This window comes from Carassius gibelio, chromosome B8 (genome assembly GCF_023724105.1).
Source record: "Carassius gibelio isolate Cgi1373 ecotype wild population from Czech Republic chromosome B8, carGib1.2-hapl.c, whole genome shotgun sequence".
NCBI classification, from domain to species: Eukaryota; Metazoa; Chordata; class Actinopteri; order Cypriniformes; family Cyprinidae; genus Carassius; species Carassius gibelio.
In genome coordinates, this window is record NC_068403.1 from 4,736,104 (window position 1) to 4,757,608 (window position 21,505).

At 34.4% G+C, this 21,505-nt stretch overlaps 1 long non-coding RNA gene across 1 annotated transcript in view; it reads right to left on the bottom strand.

The window, feature by feature from the left end:
- The window catches only part of LOC127963334 (uncharacterized), a 108,774-nt gene that overhangs the window by 71,169 nt on the left and 16,100 nt on the right, over positions 1-21,505 (bottom strand). The gene's annotated exons all lie outside the window — the stretch shown is intronic.

Below are 21,505 nucleotides of genomic sequence, written 5' to 3' on the forward strand. Positions count from 1 at the left end.
TGTGTCACGTTAATAATTTAGCATATTGTTGAACCTTTGCATTTCTTGAAAATAGTATTATTACATTTTAATGTTTGAATTTAGGGACATTTCTTACTTTTTGTATTGTAAATAATTTGGGTATCATGTGGGGTCACCACTTAATTTCTGAGGCAAAATCTGGGTTTCTTTTGAGACTTAAAACCTTTCTCAGATTTTCCCACTTGGACGACCATAATACATTCATCGTGTAACTAAATGCATCAAGCACGTCAGTGAATGAATGCAAACGGACAGAAATTCACGGGAAAGAATATGCACACCCACTGCCATCTGTCCAAAAGCATCCAAAAGCCCCTCTTGATTGTTGTATAATCATTATAATTACATCCATCATAATTGGTTAACATATATGCAGCTGTGTTTTCAGTCAGTAACAAACTGAATGAGAACTAGACCTGCCAGAGCAGAACAAATAGTTATTGCTATTAGTCAAAGATATTAGCTAAAGAGAGCTGAAGTTGAGATGGAGGTGACTCACTCTTAAAAATAATGGTTCTTTATTGGTATTGACGCATCAGTGAAGAACTTTAAATTTCCTTGGAAAATTTTCACTGCATAAAATGCACCTTCATAGTGAAATAAATATATTCAGATTATTAATATGGTGCCACTAAGGAGAAAAATGGCTCATTTAAGAACTGTTACCTGAAAGTTTCTTTGGAGAACCCAAATGGTTCAACAATAACATCACTGTTTAAAGCGCCAGCATGTTGCTAAGGTGTACTAAATGGTTTCAGTTCAATGCTATAGTGTTATGAGTTATTAATCCCAATTAATAAAGGCCCACACTATGGTATTTTAATCTCTAGATTAAAGGCTTAGGTCCTTTCTTCAATGTCTGAGGGAATTTTTTGCCTGTTTGATCACCTGCCAGGCAGAAATCATAAGTCAGATCACTTAGAAAATGAATAGCACATCTCTCCTCAACAAGCTGCGTGATTTGTGGTATCTCATGCCCAAAGAACAAACGCTGAGGATGAGCAACAAATGGATGAGTCACGCACAGAAACCGTCTTAATTCTGAGCAATAGTGAGAGTTAAGTTTGCCTGTGCAAACTCCACTGAGAAAAGATGTAAAACAAGCCACTGAGTTGTGTGCCATCATGTGTCCTTTAGTGAGAAATGGCCACCCTTAAAGTCTCATGTTATCAGATCTTCTTAGGGAGGGCCGTGTCTGCCAAGAACACACAATCTATCAATGTCACTGCAGGGACGGTCTGACTGTGGGGGGTTCTGTGCAGTTTGCTTAGTAACACTTCACATCCTCTTGAAGAACAAGCCAAATAATTCACAGATTTCAGATTAGAAGAACAGCTCTCCCCTGATTTATTGATTTTTTTTTTTAAGAAATCCTTTAGTCAGAGTTATAATAATAAAAGAACTAAAAAGGCCATCTCGGTTGCTTAATCATGCCTCTGGGTTTAAAGCATGATGAAGTGTCCTCATGTGTCTTCATACCTCCCAAGAAATGACTGGTCAAATTAAAAAGATTTTTCCCATAGTTCTCTGAGGGCTTTCACATGTTTATATGCTCGATATGCATGCATATTTTTGTTAGCCATCCACTTTTCAGCGTGCACAACAACCTTGGGTTTCTAAAGCAGGACTAGGCTGATGGGGAAAACGCAAATGATGCAATTTGCTTCTCTAAGAGGCCTCTATTAGTTGAAGATGTTCAAGGCTCTGTACCATTATGACTGAACTGAAGCAGACAGACGGTGAAGGTGTAAATACTGATTTGCATTTTGAGCTCATGTGTGAAAAGGGTCAAGGACAAATTGCCCAGTTTTGCTCTCTCCTGAATTGTTCTAAATTTGAGGACATGTCTTTTGTGTAAAAATAGGATTTAAAGCATAGTTGTTCTTTATGTTCTTATTAAAAACATTGAAATGCTGTGAAGATACATTCTGTCTTCATCTCTATAAAGCTAGAAAACCAACAGAACCAGAACACTCCATTTGCTGGTGTTTTGAATTTAATTGAACCTTGAACAATATATTTTTTTTTTCATGTTATCCTTTGATTTTTCCATCACTGGCTCACATTTAAAAACAATTGAAGCCATGGTAATGAAAAGCAAATCATAAAAGAAGAAAAACTTATTCACCCTCAAGTACTCTAATATCTTTTTTTTTTTCAGAACAGATGTGGGTAAATTTAGCATGGGTTCTCTACAGTGAATGGGTGCCGTCAGAATGAGAGTCTAAACAGCTTATAAGAAGTAATCCACATGATTCCAGTCTATCATATGATTTCTTGTGAAGTACGAATGTGCATTTGTAAGAAATAAATACATCAAGGTGATTTTTTTTTTTTAAATGCTAAATATGAAGAGAGAAATATGCACATATCAAACTTCATTTACTAGCGAAAAGACTCCAAAACGATTCTAAAGAAGTGGATCTTGATTATAAACATGCTGCTTTTTGCTTAATTGATAATACCTTGTGAAGCAAAAAGCATTGTGTTTATAATCAAAATCCACTTATACCTCTGACTCTGATTGTGAATTATTGTGCTGTTTTTATCAGTTGCATGCACTTTCATTCTGATGGCACCCATTCACTGTAGAGAATCTATTGGTAAGCAAGTGATGAAGAGATGTTATGATTAAGAAACAAGCTCATCTAGATCTTGGATGGTCTGAGTGTGTCGATTTTTGGCAAATTTTCATTTTTGGATGAACTTTTCCTTTAAAACCTAGAGAATTTATTTTTTTTTTTCAGCATGCCCAGTTCTAATCTCTTGTTAGAAAGAGTAAACAAAATATGCTCGTCAATAGTGTCATCAAGTCTTATTTCCAGGTCATTAATACAAATAAATGACACTGACCTTATTTTCCAGGTCAACTTTTTAATTAAACTTTCCACTAAATTTGTCAAGCTAATAATACAATATGCAAAGAAAACATTAACCAAATTCAATAATAAAAAAAAAGCAAAATAGAAGCATTTCTTAGAACAGATTTTGGACCCCAATGACAAGTAAATCAGTACCGTGTCAGTGTTGATCTATATGTGCATTTATTCAGGAGACAGACGAGGTTGTTAGAGGTTAACGATGCTGACTGAATCTCAGTCTGTGCTTGTGAATGTTTGTATAAAGGATAAACTGCTCCTCCTTAAACTGTAATACATGACACTCACACCTGCATCATCCACATGATGCATGCAACACTCACGGGATCACAATACCTGAAGAGAGCTATGAGAGAGAGTTCAATTAATGTTTCCAAGGTTTAAGACTAGTTAAGCTCTGTTGACAACCTCTGTGACATGATCTCAATCATATGGAGACACATACACTGGACGATTTAACCAGATCAAAAACCTCAGGATATCAAATTGGCTCATGCTGCTTCAAAGAATATCATAAAAGTGGTCCATTTGATGTGTGCATTAAATTCCAAGTCTTCTGGCACTTCATTTCTAATTCACCTGTGGCAAAATAAATATCAAAAAATATTTTTAATGTTCCAAGGAAAAAATGAACAAACACTGGTTTATGACAAATTGCTTTCGAGGTTCTTCCTTTCTAAGTCACTTTGGATAAAAGAGTTGCTGGATAAAAGACTTAAAATAAGCTTGCCCGCTGGTAAATTCATAATTAATGTATAAAGAGCATTGGTAATGACCCTGGTTAACACAAATTACAATATTGCACTTACAATAGAAGTCACTTTAATGGCTTTGAGGAGTTTAATATTGGATATAACGTTGTAAAGAAAAGGCGATTTCATCACGCTGTTTCAGGTAAACACAAATTATGTTCAAGTCTTGGTCACTTTTAAAACATTTATCCTTGTTTAAAGACAAATCAAACTGCACCCAGTGCTTGTGTTTCCATCCTGAAGGATTGATGTGGAAACTGTTTTCAGATGTTGTCTATATAGCTTTACTTTGACTGAACCTGAAACATTTCTTCATTGATTCCCTTATGACGATACATCAAGCACACTGTGACACACTCTGCTTTTGTATGTTCATCTTTCTCTGTGATCACAGGCCACACCTGGCTGTGTCTTGCAGCGTGCATTTCATACAAATATCAGCCAAAAAAAAGACAACACTTGCCATGCTCACATGTACAGACTTATGAAATCCTGGACCAGAGATAAAAGATATGTTGATATTTGTATTTTTATCTGTATCCTGTATGTATGTGGCTCCCTTTCTTGAAAAATAAATAAATAAAAGAAATACTTTCATAAAATCATCTTGAAAGACTGATTTGTCAATGTTGGTATACGCTGGTTACAAGACTGTAGGTTCAAATCCTGCATGACGATTAAAAATTACACAACTGTATTTAAATAAAACATAATATATTGAAAAAGTAGAGAGAGAGAAGAGACGCAGACAGACGGAAGGACGGACAGAGAGAGGGAGAGAGAGACAGACAGACAGACAGACAGAATTCATTTAGAATAATAAAAAATAATTAAATTAAGTTCCGTTAATTTCAAGGATGTGAAAATATGAGAAAGTAGAATACAATACCTAATAGAATAGATTTTTGTCTAATTTTTGTCTTCATTTATAAATAATAAATTAATAAAATCATTCAGCCTAACTGCAAGTCACTTTAAATTACTTAGACAAAATAGAGTCTGCCCATTTAGGGAAGAATGACTACTTAAAATGAAAAGAAGAAGAAAATAAATTTAATAAAATCAAGGCACTGTCCCTGAAATGCTGCACTAATATGTAAGCCTATAATAAAAGATTAATCAGAATGACTGGCATCCAATCAGTCCTATTCTGTATTTCATAATAGCATGGGACAGAAGCAATTGTTTCTCTCCTCTTCCTCTGCAGGGGTGAGATCTCTGTCTGCTGTGCTCCCCGTCGGTTTCTCCTCTGACGGTGAGGCTGGAGTTACGGGTGCAATGGTGTGTGAATAATGGATTGCCAAGCTGTCGTTGTCACTGGCTCGCATCCTTAAGAGAGGACACTAATTCGCTTTTAATTACGAGTGTCATTATAGAGACACATGAGTGACACAGCTGCAGTCATACCAACATCTTCCTCTTAATCTGCAGGGCTTGCTGTTTAGTTTCGTAGTGGTATTAGCAGTAATGAAGTCGTGCATCGCGCTGATTTCTGCTGCGTGTGAATGTTCTGATGCAAAGCAAGTAGTGGTTTAGCAGGTGCTACGTGACTCTCAGCGTGCACTCAAATGGACCTTTAAGGACACAATGATGTCTTGACAGAGGACATGTTGACTATTTATATACTAAATGATCACAAGTGGTTAGATAATTACCTGTGATGATTTTGTCACTGAAAAGTCTCGATTTTATTATTATTATTTATTTTTTTAATGAAAGACTATTTTGCTCAAGAAGGCTGCATATATTAAAATATATATTACAATAAAAGAACTGGTTTCTATTTGAATATATTGTAAAATGTAATTTTTTCCTATGATGGTAAAGCAGAATTTTTAGCATCATCACTCCAGTCTTCAGTGTCGCATGAACCTTAAAAAAATCATTATAGTGGTCCATTGTCATCATTGCCCAATTATTAATAATGGTTCTTATTATTATCAGTGTTGAAGAATTTTTATTGCTTGATTTGTGGAAACTCAGGATTCATTGATCAATTTGAATTTTGCTGAAAAAAAAAAAAAATATATATATATATATATATATATATCTCTCTCTTTATAAATACACAGTATATATCTTTGTTATATTTAATAAAAAAAATGCAGTAGTGCATTATAAATATATATATATATATATATATATATATATATATATATATATATATATATATATATATATATATACATACATACATACATATATATACACATACACACATATTTTATTATATTTGGATAACATTATAAATAGCACAAACAGCACATTTTAGCACAATTGACCATTTTCAGAATGATTTCTGAAAGATATATTTGAAACTGAAGACTGGAGTAATGATGGTGAAAATTCAATTTTAAATCACAGAGATAAATTAAATTTGTAAAATATATTTATTTATTTTAAATTTTAATCATAATGTATAAAATTACTATTTTTACTGTATTTTAGATCAAATAAATGCAGCCTTGGTGAAAAAAATTCTAAACATTTGATTATTCTGAACATTATTGGATATCCCATCCACAGTATCCAAAGAGATGCCATTGTCCAGCCATACAGTTCAAAATATTAAAGTCACTTAATATTGCTTTTGCTGCAACAAGAAGTAAAAAATTAAGAGAAATTTAACAGACAGGAATCACCTTTTCTTTACGTTGCCACTGCAAGAATCTAAGTATTCAACTCACGCAAATGATTTGTCTGTTCATGATTTTGCTGTGCGGACAAATAGTTTTACAGTGCACATCTGAAGTGAAGGGTGGAATTAATGTGTTGTGTATTAGTTAAATACCTCCCACGCTTCATCTGAGATGATGGGCCCTGCTCTGCTGATTCATTTAATTTTGTTGCAGAAAAATTACATTTGTACAAGCACGTCACATGAAGTGTCACTCATTTAATCATGCTCTTGCTTGCAGATATTGTCATAAAAAAGACCTGATGCGGTGTAAATATAATGTGAAGCTGGGGATTAAACTACAATCAAACAAGTGTCATGATGAAAGGTGAGATGAGATGAATTATGTAAATGCAGTTAAATATGGCTCTTATTTTCATACCATAGGGGACCATGAGAATAAAGGTGGTCTTTGTTTGCAAGTGAAATTCACCAAGAATTGATTTAACTAGTGGTTATGTAAATATATTTCAATTTGCATGAGAGGATCTGCAGTATGCAGTTCAGAAAGCAAAGACATTTGGCTCTCAGAGTTTTATATTCCTGTCATATTTCATAAATAATACTCTGGTCACCACAAGCTACAACATATGCATACTGCATACTACATGATGTACACTGAATACTGACGACTCTTGTATTTGAAATAAAAATGGTATGGTACGTCACTGCCAAATGGTTTCATTATGATCCATGTGTAGTTCTTGAGAAGTCAATTTCCAGTGGAAATGTTTTGTAATTTTTTTTTTTTTTTTGCTAATTTTTATTTAAGCTAGCATTTTTCATAATTATAAACGTAAACTTTTGTAACTTATATCACTTTTTTCACATCCTCAATAATCTCCCAAGTGTAAGTTTCTAAATATCGACTAAACTTAAGTCTGTGCTCCAAAGCATTCCAAATTTATGACAGTTAAAGTTGGTAAATTTCATTTTTCATTTCACACACAATCAGATTTGATTGATTCCTTTCTTTTCCAAATTACACAGAGTGCTCTAATGTTTCAAGAGTTTAGGAAAGAATAGGACACAAGCTTATTCGATAACGATTTAGATTCGATAACGCATTGTTAGATGTCAGTGTTTCCTGTCATAGCTATGCAAAGATTTGATTTTCTAAACAGTGTCACAGCTATTAAAATATTTCTTGTCATGATTTGACATTTATATTAAATCTCAAAGAGAAAAAATCTGATTTTATAGCGGCTTTAATTTAAAATATTTGTTTTTTCTAATCTTAATTCAAGTGAAGTATTAAGAGAAGTCTGACAGTAATAAGTTGAGACCTACTGTAAGGATAACCATGTCTGCTTTCAAAATGATTAAGTTGAAAACATAATCAGTTACATTACTTTAAAAAACTAATTGAAATCCTAGTAAACCTTCCCAACACTGGGTTAAAACAAAACTTTTTAACTAAAGTTTAGCAGTGTAAGACAAGAATAAGAAATTTGTGTCTGAAATGATTGTCTGTTCATTTATCACACTGGAAATGCATTTGTGCAATGCATTGTGGGATACAGCATGCTTTTGTTTGGCACATTCTAGAAACATAATACATACTGCAGAAACAATATGAGTAGCATGATTTGGACATCAACCATCTCTTTTGAGGATAAATAGCAGCTTTGAAAAAAATATTGACTTTATCAGCATGCAGTTTGCAATTATGCTTATCAAACGCATTGTGTTTATGAAGTACAGTCTTATATGACTTAAAGGCATGGCTGTACAATATTTCAGTGGCAAAATCAAATTTAGCATTTCTGCCGGAACGCATTGCGACTAAATCAAATCAGCGATCGTTTATCATAGCGTTATCTGATATCAGGTTTAATAGAGGCCAGAACTTGCTGAATCCAAATCACAAAGTAATTATCCGCCTCTCGTCTGACAGCTCTCCCTCCTTTAATTGACGTGCAGTGAAATCTTCGCTTTCCTTGTCCTGAAGGGAAACTCGCGTAATTGCAGCACAGCTTTTAAAGTGACGTTTAGCAGGTCCTCTCGTGGATTTTTCTCCTCATCCCAGCAACAATATGAGAAACATCTCAATCTATTATGAATTTAGCTCACGTCGAGTGTTCTCATACAACCACGTTTACTCATTAGGCAGGGCTTTAAAACCATTTGGTGAGTCCTTTTGGTTTGTTTACAACACTAATCACGGTCTCTTACAGCTCTCTCCCACTGGTTAGTAGATTAAAACTCTACTCAAAGTACTCTGCGCACACAGTAAAGCTCAGCTTGCAGGTGCACATCCATAACATCCTCACTGCTGTTTTTCTGTTGCTTCTGTCACTGGTGGTCACCCGTGATGCCCTTTTCCAAAAGCTTTTTACGTGTCAAAGATTGTGCCGCGACACAGCACCGTTTACTTGGCATTACAACTGACAACCTCAGCCGTGACATTTGATTCAGTTTTGTTGGCTTATCACCAGTACGTGTCCTATGAGTTCTGTCCTGAGCTTTATACGGGAAATTGCTATTTTTTAAAAAGAGGCCAACTACAAATCTACAAGACCCAGAATGTTTGCTTTATAACAAAAACTGAAAGAACTAAACAAAACAACGCAAAATACCCTTATGAGAGCTAGATAAGTATTACTTCAAAATCTGCAATTAAAAATGAATAGAAAAAAAAAATCTAGAGAAGTTAGGTTTGCATATTGCATACTTGCCAAAAAAAAGTTTAGAATATAGGCCATAATCTGTTGTTATGACTTTAAATCAATGGTTATTGATTAGGTGGAAACAACAATATAATAACAACATATTTGATAATAACTGATAACAAGTTCATGCACTTATTTTTACATTATTTATTACAATGAAGTGATTTTTTTCTATTTTAGTACATAAAAAATATATATATTCATGTGATTGCAAAGCTGATTTTTCAGAAATCATTTAAATACGCTGATTTGTGTTAAACATTTCTGATCATTATCAGTGTTGAATGTTTCAGTTGAGCATTTTGGTGGAAACCGCGGTGCATTCGTTTTCAGGATTCTTTGATGAATCGAAAACAAAAACAAAAAAAAATTCAAAAACAGCATTTATTTGAAATAGAAATCTTTTGTTACATAACTGTCTGTATTGTCACCTGTGTCTTTGATTAAAATCAATAATTTTTCCAAAGTAAAACATTTAACGTAAGCATCTAACATTTGCTTTAAAAATTATGCTCAAATCATTAAAAAACAACAAAAAATACAGTTCCCACAGACTTCCCACAAGCTCATCTGCATCTCCTGATGAAAGCATGTTTGAGCCACGCAGCATTTCATTGTCTCCAAACCTTTCCCTAAAACCCCAAAATATTGTTATGCTAAATGGCCAGTAGCATGCCAAAGCGTGTTGTGTAAGTAAAGTGAGAAACACAGGCGTTCGATGCTCACAATAGTGCTGCAGCGGTTCCCTTGCTATCTTTACAGTTTGTGACAATCACAATGCGACCCTAAGGAAATCTCTCTGTGGGAGACTGTGCTGACGACAATCTGCCCACAGAAGGCTTACAGCAGAACAGGGGGAAAAAAAACCTCTCAAATTAGCCTGACTCTAGAATTAGCTGAATTTGACCTTTTTTTTCTGGCTAAGCAGACAGGTTTGAGGGCTGCCCGGCCAATGAGCTCCCTGGTGACAAGCAAAAGAGCACTTTGTGTCAGTAACGGACAAATAGTGTTCCTTCGATATGCAGCCAAAACCTGTCAATCTGTGAAGGTGTGCACGACTTGTGGATTCAGCTTTAGAGGAAAAAGGTGACAAGGGAACATGGGATTTTTCTCCAGCGTTACAATCCGCCTAGGCTGGCAGAGTTTTCACATGTGAATCACTTTGTATTGTTAAACCTCCAGCACTGCAGTCGTGATATAATGTGATGAAGCGCTCGAACTAAAAAAAAAACATCCATTTGTCAAGGTGAACGTCGTGAAGGGGACACGTGGGTTGAGAAACAATGACAATCTGTTCCTTAAACATGAACACAAATTAGCATTAATAACACAGAATTAATATGATCATAGATTAATATAAATTAAAGTTTTAGGGAAAGTATGATTTAAAAAAAAAAGATAGAAATAAATGAATTTGTTATTAGGCAAGGACATGTTAATTTTATCAGAAGCGAATTCTACATTGTAACCAAATATTTCAAATAAATTCTGCTCTTTTGAACATTCTATTAATCAAAGAATCCTGAAAAAACAAAAGTACCATGGTTTCCACAAAAATATGTGAAGCAGAACAACTATTTTCTACATTGATAATGATCAGAAATGTTTCTTGAGCAGCAGATCAGCATATTAGAATGATTTCTGAAAGATCATCTGACGCTGAAGACTGAAGGAATGATGCTGGAAATTCAGCTTTGAGCACAGGAATAAATCATATTTTAAAATCTATTCAAATGGAAAATCGTTGGATGAAATTTTAAAGAGCCAGTAAGATTAAAATGCTAAGCTTCCTATCACTGTTTATAAGTGAAGTGACATTCAGCCAAGTATGGTGACCCATACTCAGAATTTGTGCTCTGCATTTAACCCATCCGAAATGCACACACACAGAGCAGTGAACACACACACACACACTGTGAGCACACACCCGGAGCAGTGGGTGTACAGTAAGTCCTGTACAACAGGTTTAAATTCATCCAAGGTTAAAAAAAAATCGTAATTTTGTCAAAATATCATTTTAAAATTACCTCAATTCTCAGAGATCCCCAAACGGTTCGCACGAAGCTGTTCAAAAGATTCAGTTTCCTTAAACCCCACCTTCAGGTAGCATACTGTGTTCTGATTGGTCAACTGACATAGTCAGTTTTGATTGGTTGTTCCGCACACAACTTCACAGTAAACGATGCGTTAGCATCTGTTTGGGGTGAATTATGTCTTATTCCTCTCACCGCGAAGCAATAAAAATAAAAAACTTGAACAGTCTCGCTGCTCGCAGTTTGAATCTGAATAGCGCGTTCAGCGCGGGGGCGTGGTCACATTAGATATAATGAAGGGAGACGTGAAAAACGGACATCGCGTTGTTTTCATATGGATTACTTTATCACAGAATATCTGTTAGCATTCTGTTTGTAAATGAAGATCAGCGCAGAGAAAGGCTGCAGACAGCACACATACTGATAAGACGCTCGGGAGAAAACATACACATAACTTCATAATCATACTTCGCGTTGTGATTCGGAAATGCTCGTTGGTCTAAATAAAGTTGGTAATGAACCATCTTTTATGGCCAAATGTTTTGAAAATCCCGCCTTGTACTCACCGAGATTAGAAAAGCAGTCATCAGTGAAATGTTGTGAACACAACAAAAGGGATTTGTTGTACTGCTCTGGTATTGTGGTGAAAATTAATTTTAGCCATTGGTTCTTCTGATCTTCATTCTTTGGCAGTGAAAATAAAACAAACTTGCCTTTACAATTAAAAACACACTGTCTCCTCGACATGATGCTATCACACCAACCAGAGCGTCTGTGTGGGGGGTGGGGCAGGTCAGAGTTCCGTTTCTCCCAAGACGGTAGGCGGAGATTATTATGCAAAGTGTTCCTAGTGACGTACATAGAGATGGGCAAAAGATTTGAAATCTATAACTACTCGTTTCAGCGATTCAGAGTCGACTCCTTACTTTAGAAGCCAATAACTTTATAAATCGTGTACTTTTTGGTTTAATTACTTTGCACATTGTTTACACTGATGGACAGCTACATCATACACTGTAATACAGGTCATTTTTGATTTCCCATCTGTGTGGCTCTTTAAATAATATTTCCCAATGTTTTTACCATTTATGAACAAATGAATACAGTTTTGGTGAGAATAAAATTATTCTCTCAAAAAAATTAAAAAATGTATGGTATAGTGTACTTTTTAATACATCTTCCATCCATAAAAACATAATTCATGTTTCCTAGAAAAAGGAAATGGTTCCTTTTGTAAATGATTTTCTGATTGCAGCCTGATTAAAATGTTTAATTAAAGACATTGTGTAAATGAACATATTGAAAGAATATTTATGGATTAACTTTGCTTTCCTTACAGGCGTGAGGCATGAAAGATGATTGTAATTGCAGTGTTGTGAATTACAGGTTTCCTGGACTGGATGCAAATGCTTTATTTCATTCATATTTTGACAATTCTTTTCAGCTTTCCTTCACTCTCTCTCCATTTCTCATACTATTCAATTTTCATGCATCCAATCTCGAAACCTAAAGATGAAGCGTGTAATTTCTACGCCACTTGTAACTTCAAGCCAGACTGAAAAAAAAAACTAAAAACGATGACGCATTGAGTGCTACACAATTCACCAGCACTATGCTGCCTTGTTTCCTGAGGTTTTCTAAATATATTCGTTAAATGCATTTATTAAATATAATTGAGTATGTTGTTATGGAGTTGTTATTCAGGTACAGTTTCTTACTAGTTTATCTCAAGACTGATATTCTGCTCTCTTGTTACAGCTCGGGTCTCTAGTACATCAATGTACATCACATGCAAAAGTGCAAATGAACAGTAATAAGCTGATATTGATGCCTGGCTTAGCACCACTAATGATTGTCTGATAAACAAGACAGACAAACTCCAAACACATGCAATTGCCTGAGTCAATGTCGCTGCTCAAACGGACAGATCAAGAGAAAAAGAGTGTTACACTTTTAAGAAAGTCAAACCACCTGTGTTTACTTATAGTTGAGGCCGAATAGTAAAGTGAAACTGGATGAATTATTTATACAGTACATCAGAACAAAATCACAGAGCTAATATTGCTAATATGCATTCAAAGCGCATTCATCATGCTAATAATCATCGATAGATAGCAGTGGCACAAGGCTGCATATGAATATCAATATAATAGTCATTAGCAGGAATCTAATGTTTTTGTCTCATTAGCAGGCTTGCAACTCATTGCACTTTCTTCAGGCTCTCCAGGGCCGCCGCTCTTCCAGAAACACTGTACATTTCAGAAGTGGACAGTATGGATTACAATAATATTACAGTGAGCGATGCAGGATCCCTTCAGCTTTTCATCTGGCAGCGAATACTCAAATGCAGACTTGATGACTCACTTGCATTGTCTGGGTCTCTGGATACAAGCCTTTTTGCCAACTTTGTGGGACAGTCAGGAGAGATGACTGCAATTTTAAAGCAATTGTTCCCTGATCTCGCTCCCTGCAATCTAAACCACAAAAGCCACGCTGTCAGCCGGTGCTTCAGACTTTTTCACAGACATCTGGCACAGACTGCATCTAGTTGCGTGTGTATAAACAGCAAAAACAACGTGAGAGAAATGAGGTCAGACTTTCTTCCATCGCACTTGGACCACTGACGGAAGACAAGCAATATCCCTCATGATAAAACTTCTGATGTTAATGTTACAGTACATCATAACTGATTGTTAGATAACATCAATAGGCATTTAATTATTGTGCATGAATAAGATTTTAAGTACATTTCTCCTGCTGTTCATCTTAACATCATGTAAAGAACTTATATAAAAAGAAATTATAAAAACTAAATGGGACTGTTATAACTACCAACATAATATATCAATAAAAAACAATATAATTTTCTGTAAAATTATATATATATCAGTAATATAGTATAATCTATCAGACGTGCACATGTGTAGCATACATCATGCATCAATATAGTGAAGAGCTGAAAACACCACGTGTGTGTGTGAGTGTGTGTGTGCGCGCGTGTGTGTGTGTGTGTGTAGTAGAGCACACATTCCCAGAGACATGTATAACAACACCTTAAGGGGTCCCATAGGCAGGATTTATTGTTGTGCCCCCTTCCTCAAATATGATGATGGTAAAAAAAAAACTACTATAGAGGTGAAAAATAACTTTTCAATAATCAAATAAAAAACTAAATGAATAAATTGTATTATTTACAAATCACAATTGTAGCTTTCGACATTAACATGTGGCTATAACTTTTTTATGACTCTAATTTATTTTATAGTCTCAAGCATTCAGAAATCATGCAAAAGGAAACTAAGCAGTTTTACTATGATAAAACCATGGTTTATTTTTGTAAGGGTTGAGAAGAACCGCTTCTCAGTATCATAAACTCGTCGTTATCTTTAGGACACGTCCCAAAACCATTCAAGCTGGCGGTTATCAAGCCTCTTATTAAGAAACCAAAACTAGATCCTAGTGTACTGGCAAATTATAGGCCTATTTCAAATCTTCCATTTATGTCTAAAATTTTAGAAAAAGTTGTGTCTGCTCAATTGAGCACCTTCCTGCATAAAAATGATCTGTATGAAGAATTTCAGTCAGGTTTTAGGCCCCACCATAGCACAGAAACTGCACTTGTTAAAATTACAAATGACCTGCTCCTTGCATCAGACCAAGGCTGCATCTCATTTCTAGTCTTACTTGATCTTTGTGCTGTGTTCGACACCATAGATCATGACATACTCATAGATCGATTACAAAACTATACAGGTATTTAAGGGCAGGCTCTAAGATGGTTTAGATCCTACCTGTCCGATCGCTACCATTTTGTTTACTTAAATGGGGAGTCATCTCATTTATCATCAGTAAAATATGGAGTGCCACAAGGATCCGTCCTAGGTCCCCTTCTATTTTCAATATATATGTTGCCCCTTGGTAATATTATTAGAAAATACGGAATTAGCTTCCACTGTTATGCTGATGATACTCAGCTATATATCTCAACGAGACCAGATGAAACTTCCCAATTATCTAAGCTTACAGAGTGTGTTAAAAATGTAAAAGATTGGATGACACACAATTTTCTCCAATTAAATTCGGATAAGACAGAGATACTAATTATTGGACCAAAAAACACTACACAGAATCTTGTAGATTACAATCTGCAACTAGACGGATGTACTGTTACTTCCTCTACAGTCAGAAATCTGGGTGTTATATTAGACAGCAATTTGTCTTTTGAAAATCATATTTCCAATGTTACAAAAACTGCATTCTTCCATCTTAGAAACATTGCCAAGCTACGAAACATGTTATCTGTTTCTGATGCAGAAAAGCTAGTTCATGCATCCATGACCTCTAGATTGGACTATTGTAACGCACTTCTAGGTGGTTGTCCTGCTTCGTCAATAAACAAACTACAGGTAGTCCAAAATGCAGCAGCTAGAGTCCTTACGAGGTCAAGAAAATATGATCATATTACCCCAATTTTACAGTCTCTGCACTGGCTACCTATTAAGTTCCGTATCAGTTACAAATTATCATTACTTACCTATAAGGCCCTAAATGGTTTAGCTCCAGCGTACCTAACTAGCCTTCTACCACGCTACAATCCATCACGCTCCCTAAGGTTACAAATCACTGGACTTTTGGTCGTTCCTAGGATAGCAAAGTCCACTAAAGGAGGTAGAGCTTTCTCACATTTGGCTCCCAAACTCTGGAATAGCCTTCCTGATAATGTTCGGGGTTCAGACACACTCTCTCTGTTTAAATCTAGATTAAAAACACATCTCTTTCGCCAAGCATTCGAATAATGTATCTTTTTAATTGTGAATGTAGTTGCATCTGATCAAAGGTGCATTTTTATTCATTAGCTTGGGTTAAACTAATTTTACTTTGTTGGATCAGCAGCTATGCTAATGATGTCTGTATTTTGTTTTCTATGTTTCGCCACGGGATTTACATCCCGTGGAAACTAGGATTTACACAAGCTCCAGTCTGGATCCAGAACACCTGAGAAGAGATGATGCTGACCCTCAGATGAACTCAGATGATGCTAACCCTGAATCAACAAACAGAACTAACAATTATTGCTAAATGTGTGACTGAATCATATAATAACTTAATAATATTGATAGTTCATCGTCTAGCTGACTACGTCTTGTATTATTATTATTATTATTTTTATTTTTTCTAAAATCCTGTCAAATGTGCACAAACTACTAGCTACTACTAAATATTGTAGAAACATAATTTTCTGTAAAGTTGCTTTGTAACGATTTGTTTTGTAAAAAGCGCTATACAAATAAACTTTAATTGAATTGAATTGATATGCACGTTTTTTGTTGAAGAAATTATAAAGCCTGTGTCATCTATAGCAAAAAGGTAGCCAAAAATTAAAGATTAAGTGAATATTTGAATGAAATGTTTGGTCAGTAGCCTAAACAAGGATTTAATCATCCTGTAAGTGTAAAAGCAGCAATCAAATGGCATTTGTAATAACATGTACATAAATTGTTTATACATTATGTATTTTAACAGTGTTATTATTAACCAATCATTATTGCCTCATTATTTTTTTTATATAATGCATTTTAAGCCATTTTAAAGGCTATTGATGGCTTAGGTCTGTTTTTTTAGCAACAACAACAACAAAAAATATTACATTATATTAATACTTTGTAAATTATTAGAGTTTGGGGATCGCAAATCATTTGAATCAGTTCGGGAGTTCGTAGCGGGATCGCGAGTCATTTGAGTCAGTTATGGGGATCGCGAATCATTTGAATCAGTTCGGGAGTTCAAAGCGGGTTCGCGAATCATTTGAGACAGTTTGGGGATCGCAAAACATTTGAATCAGTTCGGGAGTTCGGAGCGGGTTCGCGAATCATTTGAGTCAGAGTTCAAAGCGGGTTCGCGAATCATTTGAGTCAGTTTGGGGATCGCGAATCATTTGAATCATTTCGGGAGTTCGTAGCGGGATCGCGAATCATTTGAGTCAGTTATGGGGATCGCGAATCATTTAAGTCAGTTTGGGAGTTTGGAGCGGGATCGCGAATCATTTGAATCAGTTCGGGAGTTCGTAGCGGGATCGCAAATCATTTGAGTCAGTTTGGGAGTTCGGAGCCGGTTAGCGAATCATTTGAGTCAGTTCGGGAGTTCAAAGCGGGTTCGCCAATCATTTGAGTCAGTTTGGGGATCTCAAATCATTTGAATCAGTTCGGGAGTTCGGAGCGGGATCATGAATCACGAAAGATTCGCGCTTGTAAATTTTCAAATTGGCCATAACCTTTAATTCGTGGCAGCAGGGGTGGCAAGGCTTTCTTTTAGGGTGGCATTTGGCACCCTATGCCACCCCAGTAGATCCACCCCTGTATATATATATATATATATATATATATATATATATATATATATATATATATATATATATATATATTTATATATATATATATATATATATATATATATATATATATATATAGATAGATAGATAGATAGATAGTTGTAATCAAATTTACATGCCTCTTGAAGAGCATTTAAATGTTAATAATTTTAACAAAATAAGAGGCATCATAAAAATTGCATGTTATTGTTTATTTAATAAAGTCCTAAATAAGTTATATTATATTAATATGGTTCTCATAAATCATGCAAAAGGGTTCAAATATGCAGAAGATTTTGGAAAACCAAAGAATGTACATAAGGTTTTAGTCTCATTACTAAATGGGAAAAATCAGTACAGTCAGTTTCTGTATGTCTAAGTGAATATCAATAGAAATAGAAAAAAGCAGAAAAGGTCTTGTGATGGGGTTGCTGGAAAGTGAGGAGCTGGTGGCTGTTAAAGCGGAAAAGAGCAAAGCAATAGATGGATATGAGAAGAGATGGGGGCCGAGAGCATATCAAGAACTTTCCTGAGATACTTTAGCCATTGTTCGGAGTCTCTTGATGTACTTCTTGCACACAATGCAGACTCACGGTGCCTGATCTGATTATGAGAGAAATATAGCCACCGAGGGACAGAAGACTAGTGCAGTGCATATAATTTATTCACTTTCTATTAAATTTGAACTTTCTATTATATTTTAATAGACATCAGATGAATCCAAATGGCATTGAAGGGCTCTGCTGGCGCTGGAGGAGGACTGTGAGCAGCTAAATGCTTTCACTGAGGACCCTGTTAGTGAAGTGGACTTACAACAGTCACGTCAAGAAACTCATTTTGCTGTCTACAATCATACGAATCTGCAAGGCATGTCCTCAACTACTCATTCTGAAAGCTAATTTATCCTAAATGTTATCTGAAATTGGAAAAAAACTACTGGCAGAAAGTATTCCTAGAATATTTTCAGTTTTTTTTTTTTTTATTGTTTTATCAAACACAAACAAAGAAACAATAAAGTTGAAAAGGTAAAAATTCTATTTATGTCATTCATAGTGCTTCTTGTAGTTTTTTCCCTCACTAAAGAAAATAAGTACATCGCCTTTCTGTCTGATTTTTTATCCAGAAAAGATGGATTAAAAAAAAAGACAGAGTAAAGACATGTATAATGTTAATAACGAAAGATTTAGATTTCAGATCAATTCTGTAAATATCGTGGACAGAAAATAGAATGTTTACAATAGCAAAATTATAACAGTTAATTAAAGGCTATGGCAATAATAACAAATAAGAGTAGATTCCTGAAAAGTCAGCTTTGCATCACAGAAATAAATTCCATATTTAAAATAGACTCAAATAGAAAACCATTATATTAAAGTGCAATGATATATTTTTTTTTTTTTTTTTTGGTGAGCAAGAGACTTCTTTCAAAAGCATCAAAATGTGTTTTAATGTTAATGTAAATCAAGCAGCAATGTTCTAGAACACAATTCAGTGAAATGTCTTGATCGATATTGCATTTATACTTAGCCACATAAAACTGGTCTTTACAAAACTGATATAAATCTCATCTACAATTCTCACACTGCAAGATAATAAAGAAAATCAAATGCTTTGTGTAAAAGTATGTGTTTCCTGAGTGATTGGAAGTCGCTATACGTCTTGAAAAGTGTCTTGGAGGGCATTTTCACTCCGACTTTTCATGATTTGATAGCTACTCGATCAGTAAAAACCGAATGAAGTGAGCAAGTGTAAAGTGTCCCCTTATTTCCACACTGTTTACTGACAGGCTCATTTCACAGGCGAGCTGTGTTCTTCGTGGGTCAAAGCTGAGAGTAACCGCACACCTTTGAAGATGTTTGTCAGAATGAAACCCTGTTTTAGTCTAAACTAGGAGCTCATACACTGTATTCTGGGTTTTGGACTAATGGAAGCTGCAGTTTATTTTATTTATTTATTTATTTTTATTTTGCAGATGGCAGTTCTTAACAAGGTCCGCACACAGAGAGTATTGTTATCTGAACAGTGTGAGACCTTGTTAAAAATCACATTCAACCACACATACAGTACTTCTGATTTACACTGGAAAACACGGCTGTAAGTGATGCACTCTTCAAGGACAAAAAAATAAAAAATAACTGTCTTTCACAAAGATATAAAAAGCCATGTTTACAGCAACAAAGCAACTGTATGTCAGTGGTGTTCAGTGAGTAATGTGAGTGATGGCGAGCTTTGCTGTGTGATGTAGCTGTGTACAGAGAAACTGAACACAAAAATGAAACACTAACGTGACATGATCTATCTTCTGTGAAAACATGCAGGACAAATGCATCTTACTGTAAGAGAAAAAAATGATGTTACAATCTAAGTAATGAGAAGTATGCATTTTTATATTTATATTACAGGTTATATACAAAATACAAATATATATACAAATTAAATACACATATGTAAAAATAATGTTATGATTATGTATTAAATATATATCAAATCTAAGAATCTAAATCGATAAATGTACAAGCATGTAAATATTTCCAATATATACTTTATATATGCATAATAAATATACACACATGCATATGTCGTTAATAAAAACTTTTATTTTAAGTGCAATTAATCATTTGAAAACACTATATATATATATATATATATCATACATATATATATCAGGTTCATAATATAATACATTATGCACTACTGCATTTTTTAAATTAAATATAACAAATATATATACTGTGTATTTATAAAATGGTGTTTTATTGGTTTCCTTTTAGAAGAAAATTTGTCTTTCAAACAGCATATAGAGGGTCTAACAAAAAACTAAGAGTAAAGTTGGGTTTCTATTATAGAAAAAAAAGGATGTTTCTCTTTTAGTACAAGAAAAACACTTATACAAACAACATATGTGTCAATGCTGGATTATGGTGATATTTTATATATGCATGCAAACAAAGCTTCTTTGAAAGATTTTTGACTAATTCCAATTTTCGTTCTCATCAATGCAACTTGTATGAGAGTGTTGGTTGGCCATCTTTGCACAAATCGCAGGCTGGAACACTGGTCTATTTTTCTTTTTAAGGCCATACTTGGTAAACTGACTCCTTCCTTATGTTCTCTTCTGACTACGAAAGTCACTACCAGGAAGTGTAATCTTAGATCATATGGCCAAATCATGTATGATATCCCACGAATGCGAACTGTCGTTGGTGAAAGTGCTTTTAAAGTTTTCGCACCTTTTTCTTGGTATAAATTGCAGAATAAGTTAAAATTGGACTATTTACTGACAATGACACAATTATAAATGAGGATAAAGGACTATTTGAGTACTAAATGCACATGTGCTGTTACGGAGTACTGCTGGTGAATATGTTGAGATGATGTTTAAATTGCCAAAATGTCTTTTTCTGTTAAATGTTTGCATAATACATATTATGTATTTTTAAAATGGAACTATTATTCTGCCGTATTGGCCAGGATTCCCTATAAAAAGAGATTCTGAATCTCAATGGGATTATTTCCTGGTAAAATAACGGAAAATAAATAAAGAGAGAGATTTAATGTTGTTATATTTTATAAAATATATAAATATATTAAATAAGATGTAAAACAATTAATATGCCAAGAATTAAAATATCAGAAATATAAATATAAAAATAGCATTTATAATTAGAATTATAATTCAGATTAACATTATTATATAACATTGGAATATGTAAAAAGCAATATTATATATTTAAAAGAAAAAAAACATTTATATTTATAATATTCATCTTGTAGATGTATGCATTATGCACCACTGCATTATTCAAATTAAATAACATTTAAATTATATTTACTGTGTGCGTGTGTGTTTATTAACATAAATATAAAATATATAATTTTATAATACATATATATAATTTATTAGTATATATGAAACACTTTATTCTTCAGAATGTTCACTCTAAGCAGAAAGATGTTGATTTCTTGTCCAATTTTTAGATATATTGTTTTACTGCAATAAATCGCATCTGGCCAGTCATACAGCCCACCATTAACTTCAGGCCATCCAGCATCAGGACGCCCACTACGTCCAGCTGTACAGAGACCCGAAGACCTCCAGTGAAC